Raw genomic sequence first — 27500 nt, forward strand, 5'->3', positions numbered from 1 at the left:
GTCATTTTTGAAAATTGTAATGATTTTTTTCTTGCAACGATATGACAATATTGCACATTGAGATTGATTTTGGAACAATTGACCCCCCCCGCCCACCCACACCTCAAGATTCTATGGTTGCAAAGCAACAGAAGAACCATTGATGATGGTGATGATTCACATGTATAAAGGAGGTATTGTGGGTGGAATTAATCGCTTACGGCCATACCACCCTGAACACGCCCTTGAACGCACCACGGAGTGACGACATCAACCAGCGACCCGGAAGCAAGCCACCACGGGTGGCTGCGGAGGAACTATTTTTCTTTTTTTTTTTCTCTCTCTTTTCCAGCTTTTCTTGTTCTCTCTCTACATTCCCTATTTTTCTACCTCATATATGTAAATCCAACCGGACATTAGTGTTGTGATTGTCTTGTTGTGTGTATGTGTGTGTCCCCCGCGGCAGTGACGCACTGTGAGGCGGAATCGTAGCCTGCTAGGAAGTGCTCCCGAGACAATGGCAGAGACAAGCACGGAGCGGCGGAGTTTAACCGCTGACACCCACGGAGGTGACAGCGGTGGAGAGACGGAGCTGACGCAGGGTAAGTGCTGCAAAATAAATGAGAGGAACGACAGGGAGCAGACAGTGATGGTAGAGATGGAGGGCGAGGACACGGCTATGGAGCTGATGCGTTGCGTACGCGAGCTGTGTGGAGGGCTACTGGCGTGCAGACAGATAACCGAAAAAAAATATGAAATGACGATGAGCCATCCGAAAGGAAAGGACAGGCTCATGGAAGGATTTAAGATTGGGGAGAATCGGGTGCACGTCAGAGAGCTAATAAATGACGAGCTAGTAGTGTCTTTCATGAATCTGCCATTTTATATTGAGGACAGGGAGATACTGGCAAAGCTACAACTCTGGGGAGTATCAGCAGTATCTCCCATTAAAAGAAGGATGTGGCCAGGGACAAATGTAGCTGATGGGACAAGGTTCCTGAAAGTAAAATTTAATAATGAAATACAATCACTGCCGTATTCCGCTAGATTTGACACAGCGCTGGGAGCTGAGTACTTCAGGGTGCTGCATGATAAGCAGGTGAAGGTGTGCAGGTTGTGCATTAAACCAGGGCACATAATGAGAGAGTGCCCTGAATTTCACTGCAACAGATGTGGAGTGCAGGGTCATTATGCAAGGGAATGCACGCAGGGGAAGAAGAGATGTGAACTATGCCAGAACCTTATGAGTGAATGCAGATGCAATAAGAGTGAGGCAGAAGACGACACAAATGAGAGTGGACAAGAAAGTGAGAGCGGAGGCAGTGAGGAGGGGGAGGCAGAGTATATGGAAAGTGAGGAGGAGGGAGTCAGAAAAGAAATGGAGGAGACAGAGAAAGAGGATGCAGGCAAGCAGGAAGGAGAGAGGCCGACAGAGGAGACGGAAGGCGGAAAGAAAGATGGAGCGAACCGGAAGGAAAGGAAGGAGAGAACGAAAGGAAACAACGAGGAGGAGGATGCGGGAAGGAGGAGAGGAGCGCTGGCGCGTGAGGTGAGGACAGAAGGGACGGCAGACAGGAGGAGTGACGGGGTGGAGAAGAAAGGTCCCAAAACGAAGGAGACGAGAGGGCCATAGAAGGGGGCGACTGTCGAAAGACAAGACGGAAAGGAGGAAGCAGGCCCGGGGAGAACGCGACGAGAGGATGACACAGGAAGGACGGAGAATGCACTGAGTGGAGCTAAGCCCACAGAGACTGCAGAGGAGACTACCACACCACAGACGGTAGGATCCGAAACAGACATGGATATAGAGGAACAAATGAAACAACTAAGAAAAAGACAGAATACTAAGAGGCATACGAGGAATAATAAGAAAAGTAAAACTAAGGAAATAACAAAATGAAAGTAAAAATAATAATAATGTTAACAATAATTTCAATAAATGCAAGGGGGCTAAAGAACAAAAACAAAAGACATCAGATATATGGGAAGAGTAATTATGACATAATATGCTTACAGGAAACACACTGGAATGAGAGATGCATGAAAGAGGTGGAGGATGAATGGAGGGGAGAAGTATTTGCAAATAATGGAGATGGGAATGCGAGGGGTGTAGCAATATTAACAAAAAAAGGAGTGATAGGGAATGTAAGAAGGTGTGAAGATGAGGGAGATGGGAGGATGATAGGGATCAAATTTGAATATAAGAATGAGGAAATGAAGCTGGTAAATGTGTATATGCCGAATGAGGAGAAAGAAAGAAAGGTGATGATTGAAAAGATGGGAACGATGTGTGATGACAACTGCATGATTGTGGGGGACTTCAATGTGTGGTGTGAGAAACTGGACGTGTCAACAAACATGCACTTTAAAAATGACACAACAAGAGAGGTATTAAAAAAATTAAAAAGTATGAAAGGACTGAGTGACGTATGGAGAGAAAGAAATCCAGAGAGGAGAGCGTTCTCAAGAACACAACTGGTAAAAGGGGAATTAAAACAGAGTAGGATAGATTTAGTATTAAGCACAAAAAGCATAGCAGAAAGGATAAAAGAAATAGAATATAGAACCACAACGTATAGTGATCATAAGGAGTTAAAATTTACAATAGGGGGGGGGACAAAGAGAAGAGGAGGGGGACTGTGGTGCATGAATGGGGAGTTGCTGAGAGATGAAAAATATAAAAAAGAAGTGAGAGAATACATAAGGTGGGAGAAGGATGACAGGATGTATGAGGAAGATATAGGGAGGTGGTGGGAAGGGGTAAAAGAGGGAGTACGGACCATGAGCATAAAACACAGTAGGAAGAGGGGGAAAACACAGAGAGAGAAGGAAAAAAAGTTAAAAGAGGAGTTGAGAGAAGAGGAAAAGAAAGCTGAGGAGGATGGCAAGTATGATTTGGGGGAATATATAAAGAAGAAAGATGAACTGAAAGAGATAGAACAGGGAAAGTGCAAGGGAGCAATAATTAGAAGTAAGGCAAGAGATGTAGTAGAGGGGGAAAAATGTACAGGTTATTTCTTAGGGCTAGAGAAGGTAAGGCAAAAGAATAATTATTTTGAGCAAGTGGAGGGAAAGAGAGGGGAAAGAATAACTGACTTTGTAGGGATAGTGGAAAGAGTAGGAGAATTCTATAGGGAGTTATTTAAGAAAGAAGAAGTAGATGAGGAGAGTAGCAGGCAGGTGATAGAAAAGATGGAAGCTAGGCTGAGTGATGAGGATAGAGAAGGATGTGAAGGAGAGATAACTAAAGGAGAGATAGGGAAAGCAATAGATGAGTTAGGCAGGAATAAAAGTCCAGGGATAGATGGGATAATAGGAGAGTTTTATATAGAGTTTAAGGAAGAATTAGTGCCAGTGTTAGATAGATTATTTAGGTATATAGAAGAGAAGGGAGAGATGCCACACAGCATGACAATAGGGCTAGTTAGTATAATTTACAAAAAAGGGAGCAGGGACAAATTAGAAAACTACAGACCACTCACAATGTTAAATGGTGATTATAAAATACTAGCAAAGGTGTTAGCAAATAGGATAAAGGGGGTTATAGGGACGGTGGTGGGAAGCACACAAGCATATAGCATACCAGGAAGAGACATAGCCGACACAATAAGCAGTATTAGGGACACCATCACACACATGAAGGGGAACAATATAGGGATAGTAGCGAGTTTGGATCTGAATAAAGCATTTGATAGAGTAGATCATGGGTATTTATATAAGGTATTAGATAAAGTGGGTTTTGGAAATAGGATGATAGGATGGATAAGGAGGATGTATGAAAGAGCAGCGAGTAAGATAAAAATAAACGGGATAGTGACAGAGGAGTTTAGATTAGAGAGATCAGTTAGACAGGGATGTCCGCTATCGGCTCTGCTGTACGCCTTGTCAGCAGAGCCCCTAGCGGCACTAATATTGCAAAATAGAGGGATTAAGGGCATAGAACTACCGGGTGGACAGATGAGCACGCTATATCAATATGCAGACGACACAACAGTGACAGTTAGGGACAAAGAAAGTGGAGTAGAGGTTTTAAAAAGTGTAGAGCAGTATGGTAGGGCATCAGGAGCAAAAGTAAACATAGAGAAATCAGAGATAATGTACATAGGGGAGAACAGAGAAGAGAGGGAGGAGATCAGAATGAAGGAAAACAAAGGGTATATGAAGGTGTTAGGTGTAAATTTAGGGATAGAAGAGAAAGAAGGGAGAGATAGGCAGTATGAGGGGATAGTGAATAGGATTAGAAAGACGTTAGGGTTTTGGAAGAGAAGAGGATTGAAGCTAAAAGGGAAGGTAATTGTAGTAAATTGTTTAATAATGAGCAAGCTGGTGTATGTGATGAATGTGATGGATGTGCCTGAGAAAGTGATGAAAGAAGTGGGAGGGATGGTGAGTGACTTTTTGTGGGATGGGAAGGGGGTTAGAATAGCAAGGGAAGTACTAGAAAACGAGTATGAAGACGGGGGACTGAAACTGGTTAACTTAGAGAGAAAAAAAAAAGCACTGAGGGTGAAAATGATGGTGAGATACTTAAAGAATAAAAGTGATCAGGTGTGGAAGGTGTGTTTAACAGAAGCTATCAACAAAACTGGAGGGTGTGGTGAGAGTGGAGTGTATATGAAAATGAAAAAAGGGATGTTAGATGGAGCGACTGATTATTACAAAGAGATGCTGGGAGCGTGGGGAGAGTTTCTGAGTTTCGTGAAGTATGAATGCAAAAATGTAAAGCAGGTATGGGAGCAGCCAGCGTTTTTAAATCCAAAAATCACAGTGGAGGGGGAGACCATCTTTAACAGGGTAATATGGAGAGCAGGGATAAGGAAGGTGAGGGACATGGTGTACGAGTACACACCGGGTTTTATGAGGGCACAGGTGATTGTAGATGAGGTCAGGGGGAATGGGGATGAAATATGGCCGGGTACAGCTGAAGGGGTCATAGAAAAAATAAAAAAAGCAATGCCCAAAGAATGGATGGAAATGATTGAGAGAGAGAACGTGAACGGAGGAGAAGATGAAATAGATATGTATGTAGGGGAAGGGGAGTGCAAGTTGAGTCTGAAGGATGTAAAAACAAGGATGATATATGAATGTATGAGGGAGAAAGAACTGAGGAGGCCGGCTGCAGAGAAAGTGTGGGTCAAAGTAATGAATAACATGGATGCAAAGCAAATATGGACCAATCTGAGAGTGAAGTGGAACACGACTGAATGTGAACACTTTGACTACATGCTAAGGCACAACAGGATATACAACAACCTGATAAAGAGCAAGTTTGACCGGGAGGTGGGAAAGGAATGTGACGTATGTGAAGTGGGAGTGGAGACATGTATGCATGAGTTTGTTGAATGTGGGGAACTAAGGGTGTACTTTGGGAAAATAAGGGAGTTAATAAATAGGTGCTGGGAGGGGGACTTTGTGGGGAGGAGCGAATGGAAGAAGCTGTGGTTGTTTGGCGTGGTGGAGAGAAAGAGAGGATGCAATGTAAATCTGTTAAACTATGTCCTGAGCCACGCACGATATGCAGTGAAACTAAGGAGAAACACTGCGCAGTATGAAAGGAGAAAATGTGATGTGTGGAATGTTTTTAAAAATTTGACAGAAAGGGATGTGAAAGTGATGCACAGCTACATTGGGAAAGACGACTTTCAGAAAGGGTTTGTGGACGGGAGCACCTTCATAGAAATAACGAATGGAGATGTGAATGAGGTGAGAATGGATTTTGGTTAAGATTTATTTTGGGGCTTTTTGTTTTTGGTTGGTTTTATTGTTTTTATTGATTTGTGTGTTTCCTGTATCGAGTGATGTATACATGTTAAAAGTTAAGACCTGACAGAGGCAAACATGTAAAGGAATGATGTAAAAAACAAATGTATGTAAAAAAAATGTAAATTCAATCTATTTTTGATAATAAAAGAAAAAAAAAAAAAACACGCCCGATCTCGTCCGATCTCGGAAGCTGAGCAGGGTCGGGCCTGGTTAGTACTTGAATGGGAGACTGCCTGGGAATACCAGGTGCTGTAAGCTTTTTAGACTTTGCAGAGGGCGCTGTTGCTGCTGCTTCAGAGGAGACACCTCTTGGAAAGAGCAGGAAATACTGTTCATCAAAGGAAAAAAGAATATGGAACCCTCACATCATCACTGAAAGGTGAAAGTGAGCATTCATCAGATTTGTTTCTAATCAAAACACTACTTTATTCATGTTTTATTAACATATCATTTTCAAATTGTCTTATTTGGAGAGAGCGATGAAAGAGCAGGGAGTTTACTCTGCATCAAGGAAACAACTGGATATGAAACACTGACAATATTGCTGAAGGTCATTTTTGAAAATTGTAATGATTTTTTTCTTGCAACGATATGACAAAATTTCACCTTGAGATTGATTTTGGAACAATTGACCCCCCCAACCCACCCACACATCAAGATGCTATGGTTGCAAAGCAACAGAAGAACCATTGATGATGGTGATGATTCACATGTATAAAGGAGGTATTGCGGGTGGAGTTAATCGCTTACGGCCATACCACCCTGAACACGCCTGATCTCGTCCGATCTCGGAAGCTAAGCAGGGTCGGGCCTGGTTAGTACTTGAATGGGAGACCGCCTGGGAATACCAGGTGCTGTAAGCTTTTTAGACTTTTCTTTGCAGAGGGCGCTGTTGCTGCTGCTTCAGAGGAGACACCTCTTGGAAAGAGCAGGAAAGACTGTTCATCAAAGGAAAAAAGAATATGGAACCCTCACATCATCACTGAAAGGTGAGAGTGAGCATTCATCAGATTTGTTTCGAATCAAAACACTACTTTATTCATGTTTTATTAACATATCATTTTCAAATTGTCTTATTTGGAGAGAGCGATGAAAGAGCAGGGAGTTTACTCTGCATCAGGGAAACAACTGGATATGAAACACTGACAATATTGCTGAAGGTCATTTTTGAAAATTGTAATGATTTTTTTCTTGCAACGATATGACAAAATTGCACCTTGAGATTGATTTTGGAACAATTGACCCCCCCGCCCACCCACACCTCAAGATTCTATGGTTGCAAAGCAACAGAAGAACCATTGATGATGGTGATGATTCACATGTATAAAGGAGGTATTGTGGGTGGAGTTAATAGCTTACGGCCATACCACCCTGAACACGCCCGATCTCGGAAACTAAGCAGGGTCGGGCCTGGTTAGTACTTGGATGGGAGACCGCCTGGGAATACCAGGTGCTGTAAGCTTTTTAGACTTTTCTTTGCAGAGGGCGCTGTTGCTGCTGCTTCAGAGGAGACACCTCTTGGAAAGAGCAGGAAAGACTGTTCATCAAAGGAAAAAAGAATATGGAACCCTCACATCATCACTGAAAGGTAAGAGTGAGCATTCATCAGATTTGTTTCTTATCAAAACACTACTTTATTCATGTTTTATTAACATATCATTTTCAAATTGTCTTATTTGGAGAGAGCGATGAAATAGCATGGAGTTTACTCTGCATCAGGGAAACAACTGGATATGAAACACTAATTTATTGCTGAAGGTCATTTCTGAAAATTGTAATGATTTTTTTCTTGCAACGATATGACAAAATTTCACCTTGAGATTGATTTTGGAACAATTGACCCCCCCACCCACCCACACCTCAAGATGCTATGGTTGCAAAGCAACAGAAGAACCATTCATGATGGTGATGATTCACATGTATAAAGGAGGTATTGTGGGTGGAGTTAATCGCTTACGGCCATACCGCCCTGAACACACCCGATCTCGTCCGATCTCGGAAGCTAAGCAGGGTTGGGCCTGGTTAGTACTTGGATGGGAGACCGCCTGGGAATACCAGGTGCTGTAAGCTTTTTAGACTTTTCTTTGCAGAGGGCGCTGTTGCTCCTGCTTCAGAGGAGACACCTCTTGGAAAGAGCAGGAAAGACTGTTCATCAAAGGAAAAAAGAATATGGAACCCTCACATCATCGGTGAGAGTGAGCATTCATCAGATTTGTTTCTAATCAAAACACTACTTTATTCATGTTTTATTAACATATCATTTTCAAATTGTCTTATTTGGAGAGAGCGATGAAAGAGCAGGGAGTTTACTCTGCATCAAGGAAACAACTGGATATGAAACACTGACAATATTGCTGAAGGTCATTTTTGAAAATTGTAATGATTTTTTTCTTGCAACGATATGACAAAATTTCACCTTGAGATTGATTTTGGAACAATTGACCCCCCCAACCCACCCACACATCAAGATGCTATGGTTGCAAAGCAACAGAAGAACCATTGATGATGGTGATGATTCACATGTATAAAGGAGGTATTGCGGGTGGAGTTAATCGCTTACGGCCATACCACCCTGAACACGCCTGATCTCGTCCGATCTCGGAAGCTAAGCAGGGTCGGGCCTGGTTAGTACTTGAATGGGAGACCGCCTGGGAATACCAGGTGCTGTAAGCTTTTTAGACTTTTCTTTGCAGAGGGCGCTGTTGCTGCTGCTTCAGAGGAGACACCTCTTGGAAAGAGCAGGAAAGACTGTTCATCAAAGGAAAAAAGAATATGGAACCCTCACATCATCACTGAAAGGTGAGAGTGAGCATTCATCAGATTTGTTTCGAATCAAAACACTACTTTATTCATGTTTTATTAACATATCATTTTCAAATTGTCTTATTTGGAGAGAGCGATGAAAGAGCAGGGAGTTTACTCTGCATCAGGGAAACAACTGGATATGAAACACTGACAATATTGCTGAAGGTCATTTTTGAAAATTGTAATGATTTTTTTCTTGCAACGATATGACAAAATTGCACCTTGAGATTGATTTTGGAACAATTGACCCCCCCGCCCACCCACACCTCAAGATTCTATGGTTGCAAAGCAACAGAAGAACCATTGATGATGGTGATGATTCACATGTATAAAGGAGGTATTGTGGGTGGAGTTAATAGCTTACGGCCATACCACCCTGAACACGCCCGATCTCGGAAACTAAGCAGGGTCGGGCCTGGTTAGTACTTGGATGGGAGACCGCCTGGGAATACCAGGTGCTGTAAGCTTTTTAGACTTTTCTTTGCAGAGGGCGCTGTTGCTGCTGCTTCAGAGGAGACACCTCTTGGAAAGAGCAGGAAAGACTGTTCATCAAAGGAAAAAAGAATATGGAACCCTCACATCATCACTGAAAGGTAAGAGTGAGCATTCATCAGATTTGTTTCTTATCAAAACACTACTTTATTCATGTTTTATTAACATATCATTTTCAAATTGTCTTATTTGGAGAGAGCGATGAAATAGCATGGAGTTTACTCTGCATCAGGGAAACAACTGGATATGAAACACTAATTTATTGCTGAAGGTCATTTCTGAAAATTGTAATGATTTTTTTCTTGCAACGATATGACAAAATTTCACCTTGAGATTGATTTTGGAACAATTGACCCCCCCACCCACCCACACCTCAAGATGCTATGGTTGCAAAGCAACAGAAGAACCATTCATGATGGTGATGATTCACATGTATAAAGGAGGTATTGTGGGTGGAGTTAATCGCTTACGGCCATACCGCCCTGAACACACCCGATCTCGTCCGATCTCGGAAGCTAAGCAGGGTTGGGCCTGGTTAGTACTTGGATGGGAGACCGCCTGGGAATACCAGGTGCTGTAAGCTTTTTAGACTTTTCTTTGCAGAGGGCGCTGTTGCTCCTGCTTCAGAGGAGACACCTCTTGGAAAGAGCAGGAAAGACTGTTCATCAAAGGAAAAAAGAATATGGAACCCTCACATCATCGGTGAGAGTGAGCATTCATCAGATTTGTTTCTAATCAAAACACTACTTTATTCATGTTTTATTAACATATCATTTTCAAATTGTCTTATTTGGAGAGAGCGATGAAAGAGCAGGGAGTTTACTCTGCATCAAGGAAACAACTGGATATGAAACACTGACAATATTGCTGAAGGTCATTTTTGAAAATTGTAATGATTTTTTTCTTGCAACGATATGACAAAATTTCACCTTGAGATTGATTTTGGAACAATTGACCCCCCCAACCCACCCACACATCAAGATGCTATGGTTGCAAAGCAACAGAAGAACCATTGATGATGGTGATGATTCACATGTATAAAGGAGGTATTGCGGGTGGAGTTAATCGCTTACGGCCATACCACCCTGAACACGTCCGATCTCGGAAGCTAAGCAGGATCGGGCCTGGTTAGTACTTGGATGGGAGACCGCCTGGTAATACCAGGTGCTGTAAGCTTTTTAGACTTTTCTTTGCAGAGGGCGCTGTTGCTACTGCTTCTGCTTCAGAGGAGACACCTCTTGGAAAGAGCAGGAAAGACTGTTCATCAAAGGAAAAAGAATATGGAACCCTCACATCATCACTGAAAGGTGAGAGTGAGCATTCATCAGATTTGTTTCTAATCAAAACACTACTTTATTCATGTTTTATTAACATATCATTTTCAAATTGTCTTATTTGGAGAGAGCGATGAAAGAGCAGGGAGTTTACTCTGCATCAAGGAAACAACTGGATATGAAACACTGACAATATTGCTGAAGGTCATTTTTGAAAATTGTAATGATTTTTTTCTTGCAACGATATGACAATATTGCACCTTGAGATTGATTTTGGAACAATTGACCCCCCCGCCCAGCCACACCTCAAGATTCTATGGTTGCGAAGCAACAGAAGAACCATTGATGATGGTGATGATTCACATGTATAAAGGAGGTATTGTGGGTGGAGTTAATTGCTTACGGGCATACCACCCTGAACACGCCCGATCTCGTCCGATCTCGGAAGCTAAGCAGGGTCGGGCCTGGTTAGTACTTGGATGGGAGACCGCCTGGGAATACCAGGTGCTGTAAGCTTTTTAGACTTTTCTTTGCAGAGGGCGCTGTTGCTCCTGCTTCAGAGGAGACACCTCTTGGAAAGAGCAGGAAAGACTGTTCATCAAAAGAAAAAGAATATGGAACCCTCACATCATCACTGAAAGGTGAGAGTGAGCATTCATCAGATTTGTTTCTAATCAAAACACTACTTTATTCATGTTTTATTAACATATCATTTTCAAATTGTCTTATTTGGAGAGAGCGATGAAAGAGCAGGGAGTTTACTCTGCATCAGGGAAACAACTGGATATGAAACACTAATTTATTGCTGAAGGTCATTTTTGAAAATTGTAATGATTTTTTTCTTGCAACGATATGACAAAATTGCACCTTGAGATTGATTTTGGAACAATTGACCCCCCCGCCCACCCACACCTCAAGATTCTATGGTTGCGAAGCAACAGAAGAACCATTGATGATGGTGATGATTCACATGTATAAAGGAGGTATTGTGGGTGGAGTTAATCGCTTACGGCCATACCACCCTGAACACGCCCTTGAAGGCACCACGGAGTGACGACATCAACCAGCGACCCGGAAGCAAGCCACCACGGGTGGCTGCAGAGGAACTATTTTTCTTTTTTTTTTCTCTCTCTTTTCCAGCTTTTCTTGTTCTCTCTCTACATTCCCTATTTTTCTACCTCATATATGTAAATCCAACCGGACATTAGTGTTGTGATTGTCTTGTTGTGTGTATGTGTGTGTCCCCCGCGGCAGTGACGCACTGTGAGGGGGAATCGTAGCCTGCTAGGAAGTGCTCCCGAGACAATGGCAGAGACAAGCACGGAGCGGCGGAGTTTAACCGCTGACACCCACGGAGGTGACAGCGGTGGAGAGACGGAGCTGACGCAGGGTAAGTGCTGCAAAATAAATGAGAGGAACGACAGGGAGCAGACAGTGATGGTAGAGATGGAGGGCGAGGACACGGCTATGGAGCTGATGCGTTGCGTACGCGAGCTGTGTGGAGGGCTACTGGCGTGCCGACAGATAACCGAAAAAAAATATGAAATGACGATGAGCCATCCGAAGGGAAAGGACAGGCTCACGGAAGGCTTTAAGATTGGGGAGACTCGGGTGCACGTCAGAGAGCTAGTAAATGACGAGCTAATAGTGTCTTTCATGAATCTGCCATTTTATATTGAGGACAGGGAGATACTGGCAAAGCTACAACTCTGGGGAGTATCAGCAGTATCTCCCATTAAAAGAAGGATGTGGCCAGGGACAAATGTAGCTGATGGGACAAGGTTCCTGAAAGTAAAATTTAATAATGAAATACAATCACTGCCGTATTCCGCTAGATTTGACACAGCGCTGGGAGCTGAGTACTTCAGGGTGCTGCATGATAAGCAGGTGAAGGTGTGCAGGTTGTGCATTAAACCAGGGCACATAATGAGAGAGTGCCCTGAATTTCACTGCAACAGATGTGGAGTGCAGGGTCATTATGCAAGGGAATGCACGCAGGGGAAGAAGAGATGTGAACTATGCCAGAACCTTATGAGTGAATGCAGATGCAATAAGAGTGAGGCAGAAGACGACACAAATGAGAGTGGACAAGAAAGTGAGAGCGGAGGCAGTGAGGAGGGGGAGGCAGAGTATATGGAAAGTGAGGAGGAGGGAGTCAGAAAAGAAATGGAGGAGACAGAGAAAGAGGATGCAGGCAAGCAGGAAGGAGAGAGGCCGACAGAGGAGACGGAAGGCGGAAAGAAAGATGGAGCGAACCGGAAGGAAAGGAAGGAGAGAACGAAAGGAAACAACGAGGAGGAGGATGCGGGAAGGAGGAGAGGAGCGCTGGCGCGTGAGGTGAGGACAGAAGGGACGGCAGACAGGAGGAGTGACGGGGTGGAGAAGAAAGGTCCCAAAACGAAGGAGACGAGAGGGCCAGAGAAGGGGGCGACTGTCGAAAGACAAGACGGAAAGGAGGAAGCAGGCCCGGGGAGAACGCGACGAGAGGATGACACAGGAAGGACGGAGAATGCACTGAGTGGAGCTAAGCCCACAGAGACTGCAGAGGAGACTACCACACCACAGACGGTAGGATCCGAAACAGACATGGATATAGAGGAACAAATGAAACAACTAAGAAAAAGACAGAATACTAAGAGGCATACGAGGAATAATAAGAAAAGTAAAACTAAGGAAATAACAAAATGAAAGTAAAAATAATAATAATGTTAACAATAATTTCAATAAATGCAAGGGGGCTAAAGAACAAAAACAAAAGACATCAGATATATGGGAAGAGTAATTATGACATAATATGCTTACAGGAAACACACTGGAATGAGAGATGTATGAAAGAGGTGGAGGATGAATGGAGGGGAGAAGTATTTGCAAATAATGGAGATGGGAATGCGAGGGGTGTAGCAATATTAACAAAAAAAGGAGTGATAGGGAATGTAAGAAGGTGTGAAGATGAGGGAGATGGGAGGATGATAGGGATCAAATTTGAATATAAGAATGAGGAAATGAAGCTGGTAAATGTGTATATGCCGAATGAGGAGAAAGAAAGAAAGGTGATGATTGAAAAGATGGGAACGATGTGTGATGACAACTGCATGATTGTGGGGGACTTCAATGTGTGGAGTGAGAAACTGGACGTGTCAACAAACATGCACTTTAAAAATGACACAACAAGAGAGGTATTAAAAAAATTAAAAAGTATGAAAGGACTGAGTGACGTATGGAGAGAAAGAAATCCAGAGAGGAGAGCGTTCTCAAGAACACAACTGGTAAAAGGGGAATTAAAACAGAGTAGGATAGATTTAGTATTAAGCACAAAAAGCATAGCAGAAAGGATAAAAGAAATAGAATATAGAACCACAACGTATAGTGATCATAAGGAGTTAAAATTTACAATAGGGGGGGGGACAAAGAGAAGAGGAGGGGGACTGTGGTGCATGAATGGGGAGTTGCTGAGAGATGAAAAATATAAAAAAGAAGTGAGAGAATACATAAGGTGGGAGAAGGATGACAGGATGTATGAGGAAGATATAGGGAGGTGGTGGGAAGGGGTAAAAGAGGGAGTACGGACCATGAGCATAAAACACAGTAGGAAGAGGGGGAAAACACAGAGAGAGAAGGAAAAAAAGTTAAAAGAGGAGTTGAGAGAAGAGGAAAAGAAAGCTGAGGAGGATGGCAAGTATGATTTGGGGGAATATATAAAGAAGAAAGATGAACTGAAAGAGATAGAACAGGGAAAGTGCAAGGGAGCAATAATTAGAAGTAAGGCAAGAGATGTAGTAGAGGGGGAAAAATGTACAGGTTATTTCTTAGGGCTAGAGAAGGTAAGGCAAAAGAATAATTATTTTGAGCAAGTGGAGGGAAAGAGAGGGGAAAGAATAACTGACTTTGTAGGGATAGTGGAAAGAGTAGGAGAATTCTATAGGGAGTTATTTAAGAAAGAAGAAGTAGATGAGGAGAGTAGCAGGCAGGTGATAGAAAAGATGGAAGCTAGGCTGAGTGATGAGGATAGAGAAGGATGTGAAGGAGAGATAACTAAAGGAGAGATAGGGAAAGCAATAGATGAGTTAGGCAGGAATAAAAGTCCAGGGATAGATGGGATAATAGGAGAGTTTTATATAGAGTTTAAGGAAGAATTAGTGCCAGTGTTAGATAGATTATTTAGGTATATAGAAGAGAAGGGAGAGATGCCACACAGCATGACAATAGGGCTAGTTAGTATAATTTACAAAAAAGGGAGCAGGGACAAATTAGAAAACTACAGACCACTCACAATGTTAAATGGTGATTATAAAATACTAGCAAAGGTGTTAGCAAATAGGATAAAGGGGGTTATAGGGACGGTGGTGGGAAGCACACAAGCATATAGCATACCAGGAAGAGACATAGCCGACACAATAAGCAGTATTAGGGACACCATCACACACATGAAGGGGAACAATATAGGGATAGTAGCGAGTTTGGATCTGAATAAAGCATTTGATAGAGTAGATCATGGGTATTTATATAAGGTATTAGATAAAGTGGGTTTTGGAAATAGGATGATAGGATGGATAAGGAGGATGTATGAAAGAGCAGCGAGTAAGATAAAAATAAACGGGATAGTGACAGAGGAGTTTAGATTAGAGAGATCAGTTAGACAGGGATGTCCGCTATCGGCTCTGCTGTACGCCTTGTCAGCAGAGCCCCTAGCGGCACTAATATTGCAAAATAGAGGGATTAAGGGCATAGAACTACCGGGTGGACAGATGAGCACGCTATATCAATATGCAGACGACACAACAGTGACAGTTAGGGACAAAGAAAGTGGAGTAGAGGTTTTAAAAAGTGTAGAGCAGTATGGTAGGGCATCAGGAGCAAAAGTAAACATAGAGAAATCAGAGATAATGTACATAGGGGAGAACAGAGAAGAGAGGGAGGAGATCAGAATGAAGGAAAACAAAGGGTATATGAAGGTGTTAGGTGTAAATTTAGGGATAGAAGAGAAAGAAGGGAGAGATAGGCAGTATGAGGGGATAGTGAATAGGATTAGAAAGACGTTAGGGTTTTGGAAGAGAAGAGGATTGAAGCTAAAAGGGAAGGTAATTGTAGTAAATTGTTTAATAATGAGCAAGCTGGTGTATGTGATGAATGTGATGGATGTGCCTGAGAAAGTGATGAAAGAAGTGGGAGGGATGGTGAGTGACTTTTTGTGGGATGGGAAGGGGGTTAGAATAGCAAGGGAAGTACTAGAAAACGAGTATGAAGACGGGGGACTGAAACTGGTTAACTTAGAGAGAAAAAAAAAAGCACTGAGGGTGAAAATGATGGTGAGATACTTAAAGAATAAAAGTGATCAGGTGTGGAAGGTGTGTTTAACAGAAGCTATCAACAAAACTGGAGGGTGTGGTGAGAGTGGAGTGTATATGAAAATGAAAAAAGGGATGTTAGATGGAGCGACTGATTATTACAAAGAGATGCTGGGAGCGTGGGGAGAGTTTCTGAGTTTCGTGAAGTATGAATGCAAAAATGTAAAGCAGGTATGGGAGCAGCCAGCGTTTTTAAATCCAAAAATCACAGTGGAGGGGGAGACCATCTTTAACAGGGTAATATGGAGAGCAGGGATAAGGAAGGTGAGGGACATGGTGTACGAGTACACACCGGGTTTTATGAGGGCACAGGTGATTGTAGATGAGGTCAGGGGGAATGGGGATGAAATATGGCCGGGTACAGCTGAAGGGGTCATAGAAAAAATAAAAAAAGCAATGCCCAAAGAATGGATGGAAATGATTGAGAGAGAGAACGTGAACGGAGGAGAAGATGAAATAGATATGTATGTAGGGGAAGGGGAGTGCAAGTTGAGTCTGAAGGATGTAAAAACAAGGATGATATATGAATGTATGAGGGAGAAAGAACTGAGGAGGCCGGCTGCAGAGAAAGTGTGGGTCAAAGTAATGAATAACATGGATGCAAAGCAAATATGGACCAATCTGAGAGTGAAGTGGAACACGACTGAATGTGAACACTTTGACTACATGCTAAGGCACAACAGGATATACAACAACCTGATAAAGAGCAAGTTTGACCGGGAGGTGGGAAAGGAATGTGACGTATGTGAAGTGGGAGTGGAGACATGTATGCATGAGTTTGTTGAATGTGGGGAACTAAGGGTGTACTTTGGGAAAATAAGGGAGTTAATAAATAGGTGCTGGGAGGGGGACTTTGTGGGGAGGAGCGAATGGAAGAAGCTGTGGTTGTTTGGCGTGGTGGAGAGAAAGAGAGGATGCAATGTAAATCTGTTAAACTATGTCCTGAGCCACGCACGATATGCAGTGAAACTAAGGAGAAACACTGCGCAGTATGAAAGGAGAAAATGTGATGTGTGGAATGTTTTTAAAAATTTGACAGAAAGGGATGTGAAAGTGATGCACAGCTACATTGGGAAAGACGACTTTCAGAAAGGGTTTGTGGACGGGAGCACCTTCATAGAAATAACGAATGGAGATGTGAATGAGGTGAGAATGGATTTTGGTTAAGATTTATTTTGGGGCTTTTTGTTTTTGGTTGGTTTTATTGTTTTTATTGATTTGTGTGTTTCCTGTATCGAGTGATGTATACATGTTAAAAGTTAAGACCTGACAGAGGCAAACATGTAAAGGAATGATGTAAAAAACAAATGTATGTAAAAAAAATGTAAATTCAATCTATTTTTGATAATAAAAGAAAAAAAAGAAAAAACACGCCCGATCTCGTCCGATCTCGGAAGCTAAGCAGGGTCGGGCCTGGTTAGTACTTGAATGGGAGACTGCCTGGGAATACCAGGTGCTGTAAGCTTTTTAGACTTTGCAGAGGGCGCTGTTGCTGCTGCTTCAGAGGAGACACCTCTTGGAAAGAGCAGGAAATACTGTTCATCAAAGGAAAAAAGAATATGGAACCCTCACATCATCACTGAAAGGTGAAAGTGAGCATTCATCAGATTTGTTTCTAATCAAAACACTACTTTATTCATGTTTTATTAACATATCATTTTCAAATTGTCTTATTTGGAGAGAGCGATGAAAGAGCAGGGAGTTTACTCTGCATCAGGGAAACAACTGGATATGAAACACTAATTTATTGCTGAAGGTCATTTTTGAAAATTGTAATGATTTTTTTCTTGCAACGATATGACAAAATTGCACCTTGAGATTGATTTTGGAACAATTGACCCCCCCGCCCACCCACACCTCAAGATTCTATGGTTGCGAAGCAACAGAAGAACCATTGATGATGGTGATGATTCACATGTATAAAGGAGGTATTGTGGGTGGAGTTAATCGCTTACGGCCATACCACCCTGAACACGCCCTTGAACGCACCACGGAGTGACGACATCAACCAGCGACCCGGAAGCAAGCCACCACGGGTGGCTGCAGAGGAACTATTTTTCTTTTTTTTTTCTCTCTCTTTTCCAGCTTTTCTTGTTCTCTCTCTACATTCCCTATTTTTCTACCTCATATATGTAAATCCAACCGGACATTAGTGTTGTGATTGTCTTGTTGTGTGTATGTGTGTGTCCCCCGCGGCAGTGACGCACTGTGAGGGGGAATCGTAGACTGCTAGGAAGTGCTCCCGAGACAATGGCAGAGACAAGCACGGAGCGGCGGAGTTTAACCGCTGACACCCACGGAGGTGACAGCGGTGGAGAGACGGAGCTGACGCAGGGTAAGTGCTGCAAAATAAATGAGAGGAACGACAGGGAGCAGACAGTGATGGTAGAGATGGAGGGCGAGGACACGGCTATGGAGCTGATGCGTTGCGTACGCGAGCTGTGTGGAGGGCTACTGGCGTGCCGACAGATAACCGAAAAAAAATATGAAATGACGATGAGCCATCCGAAGGGAAAGGACAGGCTCACGGAAGGCTTTAAGATTGGGGAGACTCGGGTGCACGTCAGAGAGCTAGTAAATGACGAGCTAATAGTGTCTTTCATGAATCTGCCATTTTATATTGAGGACAGGGAGATACTGGCAAAGCTACAACTCTGGGGAGTATCAGCAGTATCTCCCATTAAAAGAAGGATGTGGCCAGGGACAAATGTAGCTGATGGGACAAGGTTCCTGAAAGTAAAATTTTATAATGAAATACAATCACTGCCGTATTCCGCTAGATTTGACACAGCGCTGGGAGCTGAGTACTTCAGGGTGCTGCATGATAAGCAGGTGAAGGTGTGCAGGTTGTGCATTAAACCAGGGCACATAATGAGAGAGTGCCCTGAATTTCACTGCAACAGATGTGGAGTGCAGGGTCATTATGCAAGGGAATGCACGCAGGGGAAGAAGAGATGTGAACTATGCCAGAACCTTATGAGTGAATGCAGATGCAATAAGAGTGAGGCAGAAGACGACACAAATGAGAGTGGACAAGAAAGTGAGAGCGGAGGCAGTGAGGAGGGGGAGGCAGAGTATATGGAAAGTGAGGAGGAGGGAGTCAGAAAAGAAATGGAGGAGACAGAGAAAGAGGATGCAGGCAAGCAGGAAGGAGAGAGGCCGACAGAGGAGACGGAAGGCGGAAAGAAAGATGGAGCGAACCGGAAGGAAAGGAAGGAGAGAACGAAAGGAAACAACGAGGAGGAGGATGCGGGAAGGAGGAGAGGAGCGCTGGCGCGTGAGGTGAGGACAGAAGGGACGGCAGACAGGAGGAGTGACGGGGTGGAGAAGAAAGGTCCCAAAACGAAGGAGACGAGAGGGCCAGAGAAGGGGGCGACTGTCGAAAGACAAGACGGAAAGGAGGAAGCAGGCCCGGGGAGAACGCGACGAGAGGATGACACAGGAAGGACGGAGAATGCACTGAGTGGAGCTAAGCCCACAGAGACTGCAGAGGAGACTACCACACCACAGACGGTAGGATCCGAAACAGACATGGATATAGAGGAACAAATGAAACAACTAAGAAAAAGACAGAATACTAAGAGGCATACGAGGAATAATAAGAAAAGTAAAACTAAGGAAATAACAAAATGAAAGTAAAAATAATAATAATGTTAACAATAATTTCAATAAATGCAAGGGGGCTAAAGAACAAAAACAAAAGACATCAGATATATGGGAAGAGTAATTATGACATAATATGCTTACAGGAAACACACTGGAATGAGAGATGTATGAAAGAGGTGGAGGATGAATGGAGGGGAGAAGTATTTGCAAATAATGGAGATGGGAATGCGAGGGGTGTAGCAATATTAACAAAAAAAGGAGTGATAGGGAATGTAAGAAGGTGTGAAGATGAGGGAGATGGGAGGATGATAGGGATCAAATTTGAATATAAGAATGAGGAAATGAAGCTGGTAAATGTGTATATGCCGAATGAGGAGAAAGAAAGAAAGGTGATGATTGAAAAGATGGGAACGATGTGTGATGACAACTGCATGATTGTGGGGGACTTCAATGTGTGGTGTGAGAAACTGGACGTGTCAACAAACATGCACTTTAAAAATGACACAACAAGAGAGGTATTAAAAAAATTAAAAAGTATGAAAGGACTGAGTGACGTATGGAGAGAAAGAAATCCAGAGAGGAGAGCGTTCTCAAGAACACAACTGGTAAAAGGGGAATTAAAACAGAGTAGGATAGATTTAGTATTAAGCACAAAAAGCATAGCAGAAAGGATAAAAGAAATAGAATATAGAACCACAACGTATAGTGATCATAAGGAGTTAAAATTTACAATAGGGGGGGGGACAAAGAGAAGAGGAGGGGGACTGTGGTGCATGAATGGGGAGTTGCTGAGAGATGAAAAATATAAAAAAGAAGTGAGAGAATACATAAGGTGGGAGAAGGATGACAGGATGTATGAGGAAGATATAGGGAGGTGGTGGGAAGGGGTAAAAGAGGGAGTACGGACCATGAGCATAAAACACAGTAGGAAGAGGGGGAAAACACAGAGAGAGAAGGAAAAAAAGTTAAAAGAGGAGTTGAGAGAAGAGGAAAAGAAAGCTGAGGAGGATGGCAAGTATGATTTGGGGGAATATATAAAGAAGAAAGATGAACTGAAAGAGATAGAACAGGGAAAGTGCAAGGGAGCAATAATTAGAAGTAAGGCAAGAGATGTAGTAGAGGGGGAAAAATGTACAGGTTATTTCTTAGGGCTAGAGAAGGTAAGGCAAAAGAATAATTATTTTGAGCAAGTGGAGGGAAAGAGAGGGGAAAGAATAACTGACTTTGTAGGGATAGTGGAAAGAGTAGGAGAATTCTATAGGGAGTTATTTAAGAAAGAAGAAGTAGATGAGGAGAGTAGCAGGCAGGTGATAGAAAAGATGGAAGCTAGGCTGAGTGATGAGGATAGAGAAGGATGTGAAGGAGAGATAACTAAAGGAGAGATAGGGAAAGCAATAGATGAGTTAGGCAGGAATAAAAGTCCAGGGATAGATGGGATAATAGGAGAGTTTTATATAGAGTTTAAGGAAGAATTAGTGCCAGTGTTAGATAGATTATTTAGGTATATAGAAGAGAAGGGAGAGATGCCACACAGCATGACAATAGGGCTAGTTAGTATAATTTACAAAAAAGGGAGCAGGGACAAATTAGAAAACTACAGACCACTCACAATGTTAAATGGTGATTATAAAATACTAGCAAAGGTGTTAGCAAATAGGATAAAGGGGGTTATAGGGACGGTGGTGGGAAGCACACAAGCATATAGCATACCAGGAAGAGACATAGCCGACACAATAAGCAGTATTAGGGACACCATCACACACATGAAGGGGAACAATATAGGGATAGTAGCGAGTTTGGATCTGAATAAAGCATTTGATAGAGTAGATCATGGGTATTTATATAAGGTATTAGATAAAGTGGGTTTTGGAAATAGGATGATAGGATGGATAAGGAGGATGTATGAAAGAGCAGCGAGTAAGATAAAAATAAACGGGATAGTGACAGAGGAGTTTAGATTAGAGAGATCAGTTAGACAGGGATGTCCGCTATCGGCTCTGCTGTACGCCTTGTCAGCAGAGCCCCTAGCGGCACTAATATTGCAAAATAGAGGGATTAAGGGCATAGAACTACCGGGTGGACAGATGAGCACGCTATATCAATATGCAGACGACACAACAGTGACAGTTAGGGACAAAGAAAGTGGAGTAGAGGTTTTAAAAAGTGTAGAGCAGTATGGTAGGGCATCAGGAGCAAAAGTAAACATAGAGAAATCAGAGATAATGTACATAGGGGAGAACAGAGAAGAGAGGGAGGAGATCAGAATGAAGGAAAACAAAGGGTATATGAAGGTGTTAGGTGTAAATTTAGGGATAGAAGAGAAAGAAGGGAGAGATAGGCAGTATGAGGGGATAGTGAATAGGATTAGAAAGACGTTAGGGTTTTGGAAGAGAAGAGGATTGAAGCTAAAAGGGAAGGTAATTGTAGTAAATTGTTTAATAATGAGCAAGCTGGTGTATGTGATGAATGTGATGGATGTGCCTGAGAAAGTGATGAAAGAAGTGGGAGGGATGGTGAGTGACTTTTTGTGGGATGGGAAGGGGGTTAGAATAGCAAGGGAAGTACTAGAAAACGAGTATGAAGACGGGGGACTGAAACTGGTTAACTTAGAGAGAAAAAAAAAAGCACTGAGGGTGAAAATGATGGTGAGATACTTAAAGAATAAAAGTGATCAGGTGTGGAAGGTGTGTTTAACAGAAGCTATCAACAAAACTGGAGGGTGTGGTGAGAGTGGAGTGTATATGAAAATGAAAAAAGGGATGTTAGATGGAGCGACTGATTATTACAAAGAGATGCTGGGAGCGTGGGGAGAGTTTCTGAGTTTCGTGAAGTATGAATGCAAAAATGTAAAGCAGGTATGGGAGCAGCCAGCGTTTTTAAATCCAAAAATCACAGTGGAGGGGGAGACCATCTTTAACAGGGTAATATGGAGAGCAGGGATAAGGAAGGTGAGGGACATGGTGTACGAGTACACACCGGGTTTTATGAGGGCACAGGTGATTGTAGATGAGGTCAGGGGGAATGGGGATGAAATATGGCCGGGTACAGCTGAAGGGGTCATAGAAAAAATAAAAAAAGCAATGCCCAAAGAATGGATGGAAATGATTGAGAGAGAGAACGTGAACGGAGGAGAAGATGAAATAGATATGTATGTAGGGGAAGGGGAGTGCAAGTTGAGTCTGAAGGATGTAAAAACAAGGATGATATATGAATGTATGAGGGAGAAAGAACTGAGGAGGCCGGCTGCAGAGAAAGTGTGGGTCAAAGTAATGAATAACATGGATGCAAAGCAAATATGGACCAATCTGAGAGTGAAGTGGAACACGACTGAATGTGAACACTTTGACTACATGCTAAGGCACAACAGGATATACAACAACCTGATAAAGAGCAAGTTTGACCGGGAGGTGGGAAAGGAATGTGACGTATGTGAAGTGGGAGTGGAGACATGTATGCATGAGTTTGTTGAATGTGGGGAACTAAGGGTGTACTTTGGGAAAATAAGGGAGTTAATAAATAGGTGCTGGGAGGGGGACTTTGTGGGGAGGAGCGAATGGAAGAAGCTGTGGTTGTTTGGCGTGGTGGAGAGAAAGAGAGGATGCAATGTAAATCTGTTAAACTATGTCCTGAGCCACGCACGATATGCAGTGAAACTAAGGAGAAACACTGCGCAGTATGAAAGGAGAAAATGTGATGTGTGGAATGTTTTTAAAAATTTGACAGAAAGGGATGTGAAAGTGATGCACAGCTACATTGGGAAAGACGACTTTCAGAAAGGGTTTGTGGACGGGAGCACCTTCATAGAAATAACGAATGGAGATGTGAATGAGGTGAGAATGGATTTTGGTTAAGATTTATTTTGGGGCTTTTTGTTTTTGGTTGGTTTTATTGTTTTTATTGATTTGTGTGTTTCCTGTATCGAGTGATGTATACATGTTAAAAGTTAAGACCTGACAGAGGCAAACATGTAAAGGAATGATGTAAAAAACAAATGTATGTAAAAAAAATGTAAATTCAATCTATTTTTGATAATAAAAGAAAAAAAAAAAAAACACGCCCGATCTCGTCCGATCTCGGAAGCTAAGCAGGGTCGGGCCTGGTTAGTACTTGAATGGGAGACTGCCTGGGAATACCAGGTGCTGTAAGCTTTTTAGACTTTGCAGAGGGCGCTGTTGCTGCTGCTTCAGAGGAGACACCTCTTGGAAAGAGCAGGAAATACTGTTCATCAAAGGAAAAAAGAATATGGAACCCTCACATCATCACTGAAAGGTGAAAGTGAGCATTCATCAGATTTGTTTCTAATCAAAACACTACTTTATTCATGTTTTATTAACATATCATTTTCAAATTGTCTTATTTGGAGAGAGCGATGAAAGAGCAGGGAGTTTACTCTGCATCAGGGAAACAACTGGATATGAAACACTGACAATATTGCTGAAGGTCATTTTTGAAAATTGTAATGATTTTTTTCTTGCAACGATATGACAAAATTGCACCTTGAGATTGATTTTGGAACAATTGACCCCCCCGCCCACCCACACATCAAGATTCTATGGTTGCAAAGCAACAGAAGAACCATTGATGATGGTGATGATTCACATGTATAAAGAAGGTATTGTGGGTGGAGTTAATCGCTTACGGCCATACCACCCTGAACACGTCCGATCTCCGACGCTAAGCAGGATCGGGCCTGGTTAGTACTTGGATGGGAGACCGCTTGGGAATACCAGGTGCTGTAAGCTTTTAAGACTTTTCTTTGCAGAGGGCGCTGTTGCTGCTGCTTCAGAGGAGACACCTCTTGGAAAGAGCAGGAAAGACTGTTCATCAAAGGAAAAAAGAATATGGAACCCTCACATCATCACTGAAAGGTGAGAGTGAGCATTCATCAGATTTGTTTCGAATCAAAACACTACTTTATTCATGTTTTATTAAAATATCATTTTCAAATTGTCTTATTTGGAGAGAGCGATGAAAGAGCAGGGAGTTTACTCTGCATCAAGGAAACAACTGGATATGAAACACTGACAATATTGCTGAAGGTCATTTTTGAAAATTGTAATGATTTTTTTCTTGCAACGATATGACAAAATTTCACCTTGAGATTGATTTTGGAACAATTGACCCCCCCAACCCACCCACACATCAAGATGCTATGGTTGCAAAGCAACAGAAGAACCATTGATGATGGTGATGATTCACATGTATAAAGGAGGTATTGTGGGTGGAGTTAATTGCTTACGGGCATACCACCCTGAACACGCCCGATCTCGGAAGCTAAGCAGGGTCGGGCCTGGTTAGTACTTGGATGGGAGACCGCCTGGGAATACCAGGTGCTGTAAGCTTTTTAGACTTTTCTTTGCAGAGGGCGCTGTTGCTGCTGCTTCAGAGGAGACACCTCTTGGAAAGAGCAGGAAAGACTGTTCATCAAAGGAAAAAAGAATATGGAACCCTCACATCATCACTGAAAGGTGAGAGTGAGCATTCATCAGATTTGTTTCTAATCGAAACACTACTTTATTCATGTTTTATTAACATATCATTTTCAAATTGTCTTATTTGGAGAGAGCGCTGAAAGAGCAGGGAGTTTACTCTGCATCAGGGAAACAACTGGATATGAAACACTGACAATATTGCTGAAGGTCATTTTTGAAAATTGTAATGATTTTTTTCTTGCAACGATATGACAAAATTTCACCTTGAGATTGATTTTGGAACAATTGACCCCCCCGCCCACCCACACCTCAAGATGCTATGGTTGCAAAGCAACAGAAGAACCATTGATGATGGTGATGATTCACATGTATAAAGGAGGTATTGTGGGTGGAGTTAATCGCTTACGGCCATACCACCCTGAACACGCCCGATCTCGTCCGATCTCGGAAGCTAAGCAGGGTCGGGCCTGGTTAGTACTTGGATGGGCGACTGCCTGGGAATACCAGGTGCTGTAAGCTTTTTAGACTTTTCTTTGCAGAGGGCGCTGTTGCTCCTGCTTCAGAGGAGACACCTCTTGGAAAGAGCAGGAAAGACTGTTCATCAAAGGAAAAAAGAATATGGAACCCTCACATCATCGGTGAGAGTGAGCATTCATCAGATTTGTTTCTAATCAAAACACTACTTTATTCATGTTTTATTAACATATCATTTTCAAATTGTCTTATTTGGAGAGAGCGATGAAAGAGCAGGGAGTTTACTCTGCATCAAGGAAACAACTGGATATGAAACACTGACAATATTGCTGAAGGTCATTTTTGAAAATTGTAATGATTTTTTTCTTGCAACGATATGACAAAATTTCACCTTGAGATTGATTTTGGAACAATTGACCCCCCCAACCCACCCACACATCAAGATGCTATGGTTGCAAAGCAACAGAAGAACCATTGATGATGGTGATGATTCACATGTATAAAGGAGGTATTGTGGGTGGAGTTAATTGCTTACGGGCATACCACCCTGAACACGCCCGATCTCGTCCGATCTCGGAAGCTAAGCAGGGTCGGGCCTGGTTAGTACTTGGATGGGACACCGCCTGGGAATACCAGGTGCTGTAAGCTTTTTAGACTTTTCTTTGCAGAGGGCGCTGTTGCTCCTGCTTCAGAGGAGACACCTCTTGGAAAGAGCAGGAAAGACTGTTCATCAAGGGAAAAAAAAATATGGAACCCTCACATCATCGGTGAGAGTGAGCATTCATCAGATTTGTTTCTAATCAAAACACTACTTTATTCATGTTTTATTAACATATCATTTTCAAATTGTCTTATTTGGAGAGAGCCCTGAAAGAGCAGGGAGTTTACTCTGCATCAAGGAAACAACTGGATATGAAACACTGACAATATTGCTGATGGTCATTTTTGAAAATTGTAATGATTTTTTTCTTGCAACGATATGACAAAATTGCACCTTGAGATTGATTTTGGAACAATTGACCCCCCCGCCCACCCACACATCAAGATTCTATGGTTGCAAAGCAACAGAAGAACCATTGATGATGGTGATGATTCACATGTATAAAGGAGGTATTGTGGGTGGAGTTAATCGCTTACGGCCATACCACCCTGAACACGTCCGATCTCCGACGCTAAGCAGGATCGGGCCTGGTTAGTAATTGGATGGGAGACCGCTTGGGAATACCAGGTGCTGTAAGCTTTTAAGACTTTTCTTTGCAGAGGGCGCTGTTGCTGCTGCTTCAGAGGAGACACCTCTTGGAAAGAGCAGGAAAGACTGTTCATCAAAGGAAAAAAGAATATGGAACCCTCACATCATCACTGAAAGGTGAGAGTGAGCATTCATCAGATTTGTTTCGAATCAAAACACTACTTTATTCATGTTTTATTAACATATCATTTTCAAATTGTCTTATTTGGAGAGAGCGCTGAAAGAGCAGGGAGTTTACTCTGCATCAGGAAAACAACTGGATATGAAACACTGACAATATTGCTGAAGGTCATTTTTGAAAATTGTAATGATGTTTTTCTTGCAACGATATGACAAAATTTCACCTTGAGATTGATTTTGGAACAATTGACCCCCCCGCCCATCCACACCTCAAGATTCTATGGTTGCAAAGCAACAGAAGAACCATTGATGATGGTGATGATTCACATGTATAAAGGAGGTATTGTGGGTGGAGTTAATAGCTTACGGCCATACCACCCTGAACACGCCCGATCTCGTCTGATCTCGGAAGCTAAGCAGGGTCGGGCCTGGTTAGTACTTGGATGGGAGACCGCCTGGGAATACCAGGTGCTGTAAGCTTTTAAGACTTTTCTTTGCAGAGGGCGCTGTTGCTGCTGCTTCAGAGGAGACACCTCTTGGAAAGAGCAGGAAAGACTGTTCATCAAAGGAAAAAGGAATATGGAACCCTCACATCATCACTGAAAGGTGAGAGTGAGCATTCATCAGATTTGTTTCTTATCAAAACACTACTTTATTCATGTTTTATTAACATATCATTTTCAAATTGTCTTATTTGGAGAGAGCGATGAAAGAGCAGGGAGTTTACTCTGCATCAGGGAAACAACTGGATATGAAACACTAATTTATTGCTGAAGGTCATTTCTGAAAATTGTAATGATTTTTTTCTTGCAACGATATGACAAAATTTCACCTTGAGATTGATTTTGGAACAATTGACCCCCCCGCCCACCCACACCTCAAGATGCTATGGTTGCAAAGCAACAGAAGAACCATTGATGATGGTGATGATTCACATGTATAAAGGAGGTATTGTGGGTGG

General features: G+C 42.5%; 8 non-coding genes and 6 pseudogenes across 8 annotated transcripts; all 14 read left to right on the forward strand.

Annotated features, from left to right (window-relative positions):
* Positions 1 to 6486: 6486 nt before the first annotated feature.
* LOC138408487 (5S ribosomal RNA) lies at positions 6487 to 6605 on the forward strand. Its single transcript, XR_011241806.1, has one exon. It is a non-coding gene; the product is annotated as a 5S ribosomal RNA (ribosomal RNA).
* Positions 6606 to 7095: 490 nt separating this feature from the next.
* LOC138409678 (5S ribosomal RNA) lies at positions 7096 to 7204 on the forward strand (annotated as a pseudogene).
* A 489-nt stretch (positions 7205 to 7693) lies between these two features.
* LOC138407872 (5S ribosomal RNA) lies at positions 7694 to 7812 on the forward strand. The gene has a single exon (XR_011241190.1). It is a non-coding gene; the product is annotated as a 5S ribosomal RNA (ribosomal RNA).
* Positions 7813 to 8296: 484 nt separating this feature from the next.
* Positions 8297 to 8415, forward strand: LOC138408488 (5S ribosomal RNA). The gene has a single exon (XR_011241807.1). It is a non-coding gene; the product is annotated as a 5S ribosomal RNA (ribosomal RNA).
* Positions 8416 to 8905: 490 nt separating this feature from the next.
* LOC138409679 (5S ribosomal RNA) lies at positions 8906 to 9014 on the forward strand (annotated as a pseudogene).
* Positions 9015 to 9503: 489 nt separating this feature from the next.
* On the forward strand, positions 9504 to 9622 carry LOC138408986 (5S ribosomal RNA). Its single transcript, XR_011242307.1, has one exon. It is a non-coding gene; the product is annotated as a 5S ribosomal RNA (ribosomal RNA).
* A 484-nt stretch (positions 9623 to 10106) lies between these two features.
* LOC138409911 (5S ribosomal RNA) lies at positions 10107 to 10215 on the forward strand (annotated as a pseudogene).
* Positions 10216 to 10710: 495 nt separating this feature from the next.
* Positions 10711 to 10829, forward strand: LOC138408504 (5S ribosomal RNA). Its single transcript, XR_011241823.1, has one exon. It is a non-coding gene; the product is annotated as a 5S ribosomal RNA (ribosomal RNA).
* A 13068-nt stretch (positions 10830 to 23897) lies between these two features.
* On the forward strand, positions 23898 to 24006 carry LOC138409957 (5S ribosomal RNA; annotated as a pseudogene).
* Positions 24007 to 24497: 491 nt separating this feature from the next.
* LOC138409677 (5S ribosomal RNA) lies at positions 24498 to 24606 on the forward strand (annotated as a pseudogene).
* A 490-nt stretch (positions 24607 to 25096) lies between these two features.
* Positions 25097 to 25215, forward strand: LOC138408407 (5S ribosomal RNA). Its single transcript, XR_011241726.1, has one exon. It is a non-coding gene; the product is annotated as a 5S ribosomal RNA (ribosomal RNA).
* Positions 25216 to 25699: 484 nt separating this feature from the next.
* LOC138408862 (5S ribosomal RNA) lies at positions 25700 to 25818 on the forward strand. The gene has a single exon (XR_011242183.1). It is a non-coding gene; the product is annotated as a 5S ribosomal RNA (ribosomal RNA).
* A 483-nt stretch (positions 25819 to 26301) lies between these two features.
* LOC138409973 (5S ribosomal RNA) lies at positions 26302 to 26410 on the forward strand (annotated as a pseudogene).
* A 490-nt stretch (positions 26411 to 26900) lies between these two features.
* LOC138410055 (5S ribosomal RNA) lies at positions 26901 to 27019 on the forward strand. Its single transcript, XR_011242851.1, has one exon. It is a non-coding gene; the product is annotated as a 5S ribosomal RNA (ribosomal RNA).
* The last annotated feature ends 481 nt before the right edge of the window (positions 27020 to 27500 follow it).

This window comes from Paralichthys olivaceus, chromosome 5 (assembly GCF_024713975.1).
Source record: "Paralichthys olivaceus isolate ysfri-2021 chromosome 5, ASM2471397v2, whole genome shotgun sequence".
NCBI lineage: Eukaryota > Metazoa > Chordata > Actinopteri > Pleuronectiformes > Paralichthyidae > Paralichthys > Paralichthys olivaceus.